This window comes from Enoplosus armatus, chromosome 2, assembly GCF_043641665.1.
Source record: "Enoplosus armatus isolate fEnoArm2 chromosome 2, fEnoArm2.hap1, whole genome shotgun sequence".
NCBI classification, from domain to species: Eukaryota; Metazoa; Chordata; class Actinopteri; order Centrarchiformes; family Enoplosidae; genus Enoplosus; species Enoplosus armatus.
Genome location: NC_092181.1, coordinates 4773489 through 4784607, shown reverse-complemented (window position 1 = coordinate 4784607; position 11119 = coordinate 4773489).

The window sequence follows — 11119 nt, the reverse complement described above, 5'->3', positions numbered from 1 at the left end:
ATTAAGGGTCATTTACATATTATTTACATATTAAGTTGGCCACCGTCATGGATTTTGCGCTTTGAACAGATGACAGTATAGTTAAAGTTGCTAAACCCTCTTATACGTAATAATTGCAAGCTTAATATGCAATTTACTATTTGAGGGCTGTGAGTGAAATGATGCCTGTGTCTAAGCAGTGCTGTGGTCCTCATGCTCACAGCAAGAAATCACAGTCTGATTATCCAAACACATGTTAAAGGAGATAAACCATGACATGTATGTGAGGAATACACTTATTCAATCTAAGTGATGCAATCCAGACTGTGTTATTTTTCATAAACCTGTAGGTTTATTGCTTTTACACTGTACTTAACCTGCACATTGTGCAATTCAGTTTACCATGAAATAATACTCTTGGAAGCACACAGCAGCAACACAGCTGGAAACTGTTGTCTCAGCACCTTCTGTATTTAGTTATCGGTAAGAGACAAGCTTTAGTGTCTTAGTTAGGGGTGGAAAGGGTTTGGATTTATCTGGGCATCAGCACTGTGTTACCTTCTTCAGGTTACCAGCTCATTCCCACATGTCAGGAGTTGACAATTTTTACTTCTAATCCTTTTTACAATCTTTCTCCTTGTTTTGTGCTGTAATGATGCCCAGAACAAAGAGTCCATAAATAATAAGCTTTATTTAATAATTACACTGGGGCCCTCAGGGGGACAGACACATTCCTGCAGATACAAACACAAGAAGTCCTTTCACTTCCCAACAGGACTGCCCCTACCCAGAATCCAACATTCTGACAGGAAGAGTTAAACCAGATCATCATCAGTTGTACACTACTGGGACTGAAATCACGTGGCACCAAGGACTAGCCAATAGGAGAAGGCCAGCTGATGTCCCCACCACCACCTCCAGATTATAGATAACAGACACAATACACAGCAAAACAGAAAATAGAGATAAAAAAAAACATTCTGCATTATACTGTATATAGATATGTGCATGCATCACAGCCAATCAGAAATTACACCACCTGCATTAAGCAAACTGGACGTCCATCCAGGATGTATTTTAATAAATCATGGACATAGGCTATCCCTCACGTCTAAGGCTTATGTGCACCTGTGCTATTTCATATTACATGATTGGGTCAGTTTCTTTCCTCAGTATAAGAATTAGAAAAGGACCACAGGAAACAAGAGGGTTACATGCCCGTTACTATAGAATAGCAAAGTTCAGATCTCTTCAATTATTTATTATCCCACAGGAGACACTTTGCATTTGTTGTGGGTCAATCCAGTGAGCCTGCAGTATTACATATTTATTTTGTATGTTACTGTAGCTCAACAGTAAGATATAATGCCCTTACAGTTAAGAGGTTATTCCCTTCTTGAGCATCTTGTGCTGGTTTTCTAAGAACCACATAACTGTACAAGTATCCTCTTATTGAGAAATAATCACACCAATATACATGTTACCGTTTTATTCCCACGCTTTGTTGCTCTGTTAATATGTCCCCTGATTACTGTATAAGTGCATCAAAATTGCAGAATAATCACACTGTAATTTTCAGACTGGGATCTTAAAACATTCAAAACCACGAACTTCAAACAATCCTAATAACCAGTGTTTTCAAAACATCATATTGCTTTTAGTTGTTCTTTGTCTTCGCACAGAGGCAGCTTCTGCACACAAAACGTTTTTTTTGGTGGATTCAAGGCCAAAGTATGAGCCCGAGGTGAATTTGACGAAGTAAAAGGTTTTTTGTTCGCAATAGTCCGTTGTGTAAATGCTGGAATAAAGTCTTGATTTCTCCAATTCAGTATTAATATGCGTTTGGAGTGTTTGGGGTGAAACAATCCCTTTACCAGCCAGCCAAAACACATTGAATTATCTCCTCTTACAAGGGAGAGTTTATATAATATTCCCACTGCTTGCTACAGTTGAATTTATGGAGAGAAACTGTGTTCCTCTGTTTTTCCGCTCCTCTTTTCTTCTGTCCTCTTCCACAAGCAGAGTCTGTTCATCTGGAGGAAGATGAAAGGATGACTTTTGCTCATTGATATAAATAAATGGAGAGAGAGAGGGGGATGAGGCGAGGCCGTGTAGGAGGGAAGATATCCTTGGGGCAAAAGAAGGAGTAGGAGCGAGGGATGAGCCGACCACAGGGAGGAGAGGAGGTGGAGGGTGAGGGCGAGAGGGAGGTGGAGAACGGAGAGTGGAGATATGCATAGAGAGGAGAGAGAAGAAAGAAAGAGAGGAGCAGAGGGAGACAACAGGGAGGAGGGAAACAGCAAAGAAGAGGAGAGACAGAAGTAAGAGGAGAAAAGAGTGATGGTGAGAATGCACGATGAGGAAAGAAAAACTCCTCACTTTATGAAAATGAGATTTTCCACCACACATGATTACAGCTATCATCAAAGGGTGCAAGTAATTGAGTGTGCGTATACTGCATGTGCAGACACATGCATGTGTGTGTCCAAAAATGTGCACATTTGGTTGCTGCCTACGCACTTGCATACACATTTGCATGCGTGTCTGTGAGTGCGCTTGATTTGTCCGTTAGCGTTTCTGGGTTTTTATGAGCTCATCTGTCTACTTTACCTACAAGCCTACATGCTTTTATGTGTGCATGGATGCTTACACTATACGTACGTGTGTGTGTGTGTGTGTGTGTGTGTGTGTGTGTGTGAGTCTTAATCTCCTCCACCTGTGCTTGTTGAAGTACATTTATATGAAGCACCAGTTAACCTTTCTTTCCTGTCGTAAGCCATGGTGTCGTACATTTTATTAACTGTGGCAGGTGATATATTACCACACTTCCCACAGTAAGATTACATTACCCCTCTGCTTTCTCCCCTTATTCCTCATTCCCACCACTCCACCTCATTTCTCCTCTGTTCTACTGCCTCCTTGTCCTTCTTTCTTTTCCCCTCTCCTCCTTCTCCACTTCAATATATCCCTCCTCCTTCCTACCTGACTGTATCCACCACAGTAATTACACTAAAGAGGACCCAGGGACAGCAAGGGAGAAAGGAAGGAAGAAAAGGGCAGTGAAAGACACAGCGAAAGAGGGAGAAGATCTCAATGTAAGCCGCTTTCTGAGAGAGACACAAGGAGAAAGAGAGGAGACGTCCAGACAAAGAATTGAGAGTGACAGAGGAAAAGAGCAAGGCTGAGAGGTAGGGAGACAGGGAAGGGGATGAGGTGGGGTTGGGGAGCTCTTTAGCTTGCCATGGAGCACTCCTTACCAAGTGGGCAATCCCATCTGGCTGCCGATGATGGCCGTGTCACCGTGGTCTCCAAGATACATGAAGGATTTTAATAAAAGCAGCTTCCAACACATGGGGGGGAGCACTCAGGTGGTAAGAGACATGTGTGGGGGACATAATAATAGAGAAAAGGAAGGTGTACATACGTTCTCTTCAGGAAGTCTCTTTTTCCATCAGATAACAGGTGTATATATATAAAACAAAATAGGATGACTAATTATATAACTTTAGGGCATGTCTACGATGGCGGTTATGGCCCTCACTTTAAAGATATGCCTAAGGAAAGGCACAATACTCTCTCACGGCCAGAAATTGAATATTTATTCAAAAGCAAAGGCATTAATCATCTCAGTCGTCAGGTAAATAATGAAGGTCGCAGGATCGACGTCATGCCTTCGTTTCTTTAAATTGCTGTCAATGGCCTTGAGAAAGTGTTTTGAAAGTCTTTCTTTTATCACTTCTTACTCAAAACACAATAAGTCAAGTGGCAGCATTGCATTAGTAGTGGGACACTTTCTGTGTCTGTTTTTCTACCCACCATGCTCGGTAGATAGCGAGCCATGAAGGAGGTTGACAATACCATTCTTTATCCTGACTACAAAGCTGGGAGAAACAGCCGTTAATTTGCACAATAGCAAATGTATTTGAATCACTGAACAACATGATTCAAACTATCACGGAATAAACAAATAAAAGAAATAAAAAACTCACACACTGCAGGGCTCTGATGAATTTTGAGCCCATTTTGCTGTTTGGTGGTATATTTCTCTTATTGCCGTGGATAACTAGCCAAAGATAAATGTTGCCATTTGGTAGACTGTACCAGAGTTAGCTGGTAAGTGTTACAGGGATATGTTTTTAAACAGTGGCCACTGTGGACATAAATAGCAATTACCATGACGATATATTGAAATTCCCTTAATTTCCAAAGTGAATCGAGTCAGTTGCTTTAAAGACATCACCATTCTGCGACCTGACTGAGTGGAATGGGACCACGAGAAGGAAACCATAAACATGTCTCTCGGTGAAGCACAGGGTGTTAACGTCTTGTTTCACTTTTCTGATAAACCGTTGAAACTTACTGTGGCAGTAGCACAAGCAGGGAGGAGTCATGAAGTCAGCAAGCTGACTACCAGACCAAGTCAGGCTGTATCAACAAAACACTTGTGTGTATTGGATTGAGCCAGGGTGTGTTTTGTTTGCTTATGATTTCAACATTTCATTAATAGGAAGAAGATTGTGTCATTGCTCATTTCAAAACAGGCTTATCTCAGGGTGGATGTTAACTCTTAGGGTGTAAAGTTATGCAGATGAACAGATGACTCGCATCAACATGAAGAGCAGGAAAAAGGGCATGTAAGGCCACTGAAACTACAGCGTAATTAATAGCTGGCAAGTTGCTTGCCCAGCCGAACTGTTGGGAGGGGCCTACCTATCACACTAATTTGACAGACACGTTTTGGATGGGATTTGGTCCACTGAGAGTCGGCCGCTCACCCGTCCAGTCAGTCACCTTCATAGAGTCTGACACCAGACTGCTTTCCTCTAATTCAAACTTCACATCCAATCACTTTTCATTTTCTCATAAATCCTGTTAGATCCCGCCCCCCCCCCCCCCCCCCCCCCTCCAACACTGCACTCCTATTAGGTGATTGTGTTTTAATTTGGAGCAGCGAATGAGCTATTAGCTGTCACTGACACGTTACCCATGTAAAGCTGGAAACGAGCAGAGCAGCTGTGACAGTTTATCCTCATTCACTCACTCACTCACTCACTCACTGATGAGCCACGTGCACCCACACTTGCTAACAAAATTAAATGAACCTACTTTTGGAAAGTGAGATTAGCCATACTGCCCAAGTCTGACTCCGCACAGAAACACTGAGAGACACAACACAGAGCAGATGAGTGAAGCTGGCTTCTCCTGTTTCTGTGCTGTTAGGTTTCATAGCTAGACGTGTGCCAACACTCTGATCCCATATTCACAAGGTGGCTCAGAGTGAGAAGAAAGGGACAGGGGAGAAAAATGCAGACAGATAATGTTTTTTTTTTTTCTTCTTCTTCTTCTGAGGGGAGACGCAGCTTTAGTTAATTGCGGTTGCAGGAGATGGCAGAGCATTATCAGTGTCTGCTTGGCATCGGAGTTGACTGGCAGCTAGATAGAAACCTTATCAGCGAGATAAAAAGTGAGAAGAGGATGCAGAAATGGGAAGAGGAGAGAGAGAGAAAGAGAGAAAGAGATGAAAGAGAGGAAAAAAGAGGGGAAGGAATGAGGGAAAGGAGATGGGGGGGGGTGGCAGAGAAAGAGAAAAGGACCATGAAGAGGGTAAAATAAGAGATATTCTAATTTTGTCTTATCTGTGAAAGTGGAGATGTTTTATCTCCTTCACTCATCACCATGCTGTTTCTGATCATCAGAGCAGTTTGACTGGTTGCCAGCCTGCAAACATCAGCAATGATAAAAAAAATTAAAAAATAAATAAACATAAATAAATAAATAAAACCTCTTTATCGCTCTTTTCTGTCCATTTAGCTCCCTTTAGTAAGCCTCCTCTCTGCTGCACATTCCCAGTAGAATCATAGTTTAGATTTTTAGCATTTATATCCTATCTTCCACTCGTTCCTTTTAAGCTTGCCCTCTATTTCTCTCCCCCCGCACAATTTCTTTGTCTTAGACGAGTTTTGTGTGGCTTTTATCTGTTTCCCATTTTTTCTGTTTATGCTTTTTCCTCTTTCCCCTTTCAACTCTCTCACTTTATATTATTCGGTACCACCTCTTTGTATATCCCCTCTCCCTTCGCTTGTACTACTCCAATCAAATTCTGATCACATCTTTATATCAAAGATGCCAACCCTCCAGGAAGCACTACTTTCATGTGATGAAACTTGCTTATAATCCTTTCAAAGCTGTAAAGCCAAGGCTGAATATTAACACTCCACATTATTGACCTTCTACTTACACAACGCCTCTTTGTGAGTTTTCTGATTTGGAAAGTTATTACTGTTGTTGGCGTAAGAAGTGGGTGACCACTTTCCTTCCACGCCACCCATATGAATGCACAATGGCAGTCCTTGCTGGTGTACATCATATTTATGGCAATCTCTACAGTTTATTGCCCAGATACTGTGGGGGTACAATGGCTATGTGGTTCATTGTCTGTCTTTTGCATTCATGCAGCTCATGTGGCCTTGCCGTCCTCACAAATGTTCGCAAGCATCAAGGCCCGGTAACACCAGGAAGCGACAAAATGTGAATTAATCTGTGTGTGTTCATGAAATATTTGGTTCTGGAAGCTTGTGATGTAATTGGTGAACTGCTAATTGCTAACACGATAGCCAGCTGGTAACATGACAGCACCAGCTAATGGCAGTAGCTCCATATTTACTGCACAGATATACAGAATGGTGTCGATCTAGCTCTCTTGTTTATATCGCACCTACTTAATGGATATATAAAAACTTAACAGGTTTGCACTTGTGAAGTTGTGAGGGAGAACCCAATAAAACAACGGAAGAGAAAGAAACATACATGTATGTATGGGCTAATTGGCAGAGTCCAGACTTTCAGTACAGACTTTCACATACACACACACACACACACACACAATATTATGTCTTTCGGAGTGCTGAGACCCTGGTAGTGGTTTTCCTAGAGCACAGGTGTTAAAAATAAATTGCAAAATTGATTGTTGGCTAGCTCGTTTGTTGTGCTTGTGTAATGAATACTATTTTGAAAACAGGCTAGACTATCATGGTTTTGACATGTTTTGCATGTCAAAGACTTTAAAGTATATAGAGGGAAATATAGTTATTTATTATTATAGTACTTTGGCCAGTACAGGTTCACACCCCCCATTTGACCTGACAAACATGTACACATACATGCAACCTGTCCACCTACACAGGTGCACCACATAGCATAATTTCCCATGGAGTTTGATTAAAGGTTTTCTGGTAAATGTAAGACCGTTAAGTGAAGAGGACAAGACAGGCTGAGGGAAGGATAACAAGGAAAACACTGAACATCACATCACATCACGTCACATTTACCTGCAGCCTAATAGCCATACAGTTGTGAGCCTTTCACTTTCACTTTGCATTGTGCCGAGCCCTGCCCACCTCAATTTGTTTTAGGATTCACTGCTCCCCTCTCTGAGAAAATGATCTGTCAAAATTCTGTCTTTCAGTCTCGCAGGATATCAATTTTCTGCCCTGATGCAGCACTGCACAGCTCACTAGCATGTCAAAGTTTCGCAACACATGTGACAAATGAGTATCTTACTACCCTGGTATGTTAGTATGGAAGAGAGTTTTTTTTGTATTTACTATTCCTGGCAGTTTATGGGCATCAGAGTAACATATGATAATTCTCACAATTAAAGATGGTAATGGCATTTCCCAGTAATAAGGGGCAATTAGGGCAACTTGTCACTTAGAAATGAACTCTGTTGCGTTGATTGATCTGCTTAATGATAGTGGTAGGATTAATTGAGTCAGTGGAGATAAATGGCTGTGCAGTGATCATCCAGTGACTTTCAAACCATTGATTTGTCCCTTATCTTGGCTAATAAGATGCTGTTAGTGGAGGACAAGGTGGTTATTCAGACCTAAGCCACTTAGTGTTACCTGTTCCTTTGGCTGCAGTTGATTAAAGTTTAATTATCAAACACAATTAACATTAGGATAGTTTGATAGAAGCAGCAACAGCAGTGATAGTGGTAAAAGCAGTAGTGTTTAAGTTTTTAATTTTACTTGCTTATTTTGGTCAACGTTTTGAATAATTCTGCTTAGTGGCAATGTGAGTGACGAACTCCGGCATGTAAACAAACCTCTAAGAAATGGTTAGCTGTCACATTGTCATGTTTAAATAGAGCAGAGCCCTTGCCAATGTAACCTGTGCTTTTCCTACTATGACAAGTCTTATAATACGTAGGCCCTGTAAAATGTTCGAATATATGTTTAATTATTTCTGTTTTCCAGAAACTAAGAACGCAGCAGTCAACCTAAAAATCAAACATTTCCACAAAAAGCTTACTGTGAGGTTTATATCTGTAGAATAAGACTAACGTGTCATTTCTATGCTTTCTTTGTCGTTTTGGCTCACACGACTCTTAATAGTCCAGCCACAATACAAAATTGCACTTTTTATAATTGATAATGGTTGTTTAACCCCTGTTCCGTATGCTTTTAGACATGTGTCTCAGATAAGTCATATGGTCTTCTCTACGATCAAAATGAAAACAATGCAAACAACGATGAAGGGAAGAGTTCAGTTCAATCTCTCCCTGCTCTCTTTCAATCCATGATTTACTGACCCATGTTTGACTGTGCCTGGCAATATAGTAGATGTTGTAGATCACACAATATAATGTTTGGACGCTTGGACCCTTTAAACATTTAAGTTATCTAAACAGAATATAGATATACATTTTCAGAACTAGTCATTTTACGTTTCATAAAGCTAACATAGAGGTTTGATTAAACGGTATAACTTTTTAAACTGAGTTGAAGCCTAGCCTAATGTTGAGTAAACTCAAAAGAAGCTTGTTGCCTTATGTTTACAGTGTCACAGCTAAATCCATCATATATATGAACTGAAGGACTTTCTCGTGTGTTGTAGGACAGAGCTTCTATCTTTTATCAACTAATCATGATACATTTCCAGAATATCTTCTCTGTTAAAAAGTATGTGTCCTCTGGTGAGGTGAAAGAGTTTGTCTTTCTTAAAATAAGGCACACTGAAGACCAACAATTTACTTTATACTTAATACTTATTATTTGTCTTTATACATCACCAGCCTTGGTCTTTTTTTCAAAGCAGAATAAATTCATTCCCTGTTCATTTATACCACTGTATTCTCCACATAAATGAAATCCTATAACCGCCATAGAGCCACAACAGTCTACATTCTGCATTTGAAGACATCCACTTAAATCACACACTTCATCTCTTTTCCGTATGGTCTACTCCCTTTAAAAGAGTGAGGTGCAGGTGTTGAATTGATGGAATGTGCTGAAAGACATTTCAGCCTTTTATCTGTTCATAATGCAGCATAGGCAGCCATGACACTTAACCCAGATAAATACTATAATTATCACTTCTGCCTCTCACAGCTCACCCGTCTGCCGATCGTCTGTCGTATCCATCATGCCTACAGAAACACAGGGATGCACACATACCAACATACACACACACACACACACACACACTGTTTTAATCTGTCAAATCTGTATCCATCATGGCAAGTCAAAGTGAGATTTAGTGCAGCGCCCTGGCGGGGTAACCGCACCGTGGGCGAGTCCATATTAAATTGTCTACTGAAGTGGGCCAGATTGTGTTAGGCCAGTCTATCCATTCATCTACGCTAATGCCCTTCCTGCCTCCATCCATTTCATGAGCTGAAGGAGACCGGAGAGGAGAGGACAGGGCCCAGGAGAGGAACAGAGGGGAAGAGGAGAAATTAATGATGGGGGAAGTGAGAAAGGAAAAGATTTTAAAAGTAGAAAGAGGAAGGGGGTAAATAGTAATAATAATAATACTGGAAAAGGAGATAAAGAGGAGGAATCACAAACATGGATTTCTTCCATGGGTAGGCTGTGACACCTAATGATGTAATTACTTTTTTGGGGTCACTATATGCGATCGCTGTTATTTAAATTGTCAGGGGTTTAACTGGGCGAGCCTGCAGCTCGTGCTTGTGTAAGTGCAGCACGGACAAAACAAGACCTAATGAAATGAAACGGCATGCCATGTACAGTACATAGCAGCTGCTATACTAACAAGGCTCTATGGTAATGAGCTTGAGGGGGTGAAAAAACATACATGCATGAGTGGACATGCACGCGCGTACACACACACACACACACACACACACACAAACAGACACACACACACACACACACACACACACCTCAATGTGCTGAGCCACTATCAGCTAGCTCTCATTTTGCCATTACCACTTTTAAGTGTTTGTTGCTATGGCAACAGTGTGATTTATTTCCCAATTAAGAGTTAGTCAACTTGCTCACTTACAACCAGTAATACCAAGCTGCACATAAATTACCTTAAAGCGTATAGTGAGGCCTATTTGCTATTAAAAACAAAGGAATCTCACCAATCTTGCAACTCCCAAACAAGCAAACTTCCGCATCAAGAGTTCGCTTCCTTGTGCAAGTTTATTGTACAAGAACAAATACTCTCTAATAATTGCGTGCCACATCTACTTGGCAATTAATGTGCTTGCTAAAAAGGAAGGAGTGCAGCGGGCGTCACGTCCAATAACAACCTTTTTCATCCATCTAGCTTAAAATGAAGATAAACAATACACGGATGGATGAGAGAGTCGGCAGGCAGGTGGGAATGTAATGGAATCAATTAGGCAAACACTCATGATTTATATTCTGTGTTGATAACAAAGAAAGCTTAATTTACTTTCTTTCCCACCTCTTACTGATATCATTTGTTTAATGTTTATGCACTGATAATGATCCCACTCCCTCTTGTGACATATACATCGAGCCGCAGTGCTTGTTTTTATACGTCTCTGTGTGTATACGCACATGGGCGTGTGCTATGTACACTGTGTATGTGAGCACATAAAGCAGAAGTAATTGTTAATTATTAACTCTGACTATGAAATGTTAATGCATGTATTAGCCTTGCTTCATAAACATGAAGGCAGTATCTGGTTGGAGTTGATTATTCTTTCTGTTTCTGTGTTTCTGTGTGCAATTTGTCGCCCCGTTGACATGAGAAATGTTTGCATATCTGCAGATGTGTGGAAAAAACCCTTGTTTGCCTAACTTCACAAATGGTTGTCTAACATTCCTCTGTGAAGAAACCCCTCCGTCCCCCTTTCTTT